The sequence below is a fragment of the Diceros bicornis genome, chromosome 8 (genome assembly GCF_020826845.1).
Source record: "Diceros bicornis minor isolate mBicDic1 chromosome 8, mDicBic1.mat.cur, whole genome shotgun sequence".
NCBI classification, from domain to species: domain Eukaryota; kingdom Metazoa; phylum Chordata; class Mammalia; order Perissodactyla; family Rhinocerotidae; genus Diceros; species Diceros bicornis.
In genome coordinates, this window is record NC_080747.1 from 64103664 (window position 1) to 64105183 (window position 1520).

Here is a 1520-nt window from a genome sequence, read left to right on the forward strand (position 1 = left end):
GGGAGAGGAGGGAGCAGATTCAAGAGATTTGAAAAACACTCTTCGGTGGGAAGAGGGAAGATGATTTCTAGATTTCTGCTGGTTTGCAGAACTAGGTAGATGGAATTGTTCACTGATTTAGAAGGAACTGGTCAGGAGCACATTTTAAGAGGAAAGATGATCTCTTGAAATTTCTGTATTTGAAGTAATGTTAGGATACATATTCATGATAAATATTAGATGAATAAGATAGATAAGTATTCATGATAAGTATTAGAGATCCAGTCACGGTATATGTAGCAGATAACATGCAAGTAGTTACGACTCAGGGGAAGACATGCAGAGGGAGAAAGACAGCCAAGGATAGAAGCCTGGGGAACATACATTAAGGAGATGTTAGTGAAAGAGAAGTCTCTACAAATATGACCAAGAAGGAATAGTCAGAGAGGTGAGAAGACAACAGTGCTGACTTTCAAAGAGAAGGAAGTAACTCAGAGATGTCATCTGCCAGAGGGACCACCATGTTAATAATAGGAAAGTAATGGTCTTTCCAACATAAGCTAATTAGTTTTCACGACTACAGACTATACTCCAGGCCCTGGCTAGTTGTTTTGAAAATAGTTGATCTTAGTCAAAGAAGGGGAAGGGATCAATGGATATGTGGTTGGATCCATTCAAATTGATCCCTGCCTCTGGAAAGTCAATTCAGTACACCAGTGTATTGGGAGGGCAGTATATTTTCATGTAAATTAATGTACTATCTTTCTTTATTATATACCATACAGTGAAATTGTAAAGCACTATATTTGTTTGATGCAATTTTATTACCTATCACACAGTGAACACACTGATAGTTTAAAGGTAGCATGCTTTTAATGTACTGTCTAGTAGCATAGACATGATAGTTAAAGGAAGATGTGTCGTCTAGAGAAGGCAGATATCATTGGTACAGTCCCAGTTCAGTACCTAGTCCTTAGCATTGATCAGGCTATGGGGATGCACTCAAGTTAACCCAACTCATAAGATACTAGCTTACAAAAAAAACAGAATGCCAATTAGAAAAATTACAGTGAAACATATAACTAAGCAGACAAGCTATTCATGCTTGTTATCTCTGTGGGAAAACTGTATAAAAGAGTTGACATAAGCAGAAGGCTGTTTGGTAAACGTGGGATCTCAGTAGGGGCAATTAGCTGAATAATCTTATTTTTTGAAGGTGGAAGAAGAAAATTTGCTCGTGTACTATATTCAGAGTCCTGGTCTGGGTTCTATAAATAAAACTTAGCTGTCAGTGAGGGCCTATGATGAGGAGGTGGTGTGTAGGGTACAGAGACAAGTAAGTGTCTACACTAAAGGACCTAACCATCTAGTTGAGGACAAGTGCATTCCCTAAGCCTAATGACAAAGAATTGACATTATTTCTTCCATTAAGGGAACTGGCATGAGGGATTGGTAATGCTTTGTGTTGGTACATGTTATTTAGTGCAAATCGTTTTTGAAATGCATTGGAAAGCTATAATAATTTTTCTTTCAACCTGCAG

General features: G+C 37.9%; 1 protein-coding gene across 2 annotated transcripts in view; it reads left to right on the plus strand.

Annotated features, from left to right (window-relative positions):
• Window positions 1-1520, plus strand: part of BMP2K (BMP2 inducible kinase) — a 128179-nt gene that overhangs the window by 120884 nt on the left and 5775 nt on the right. The window lies entirely within an intron of this gene.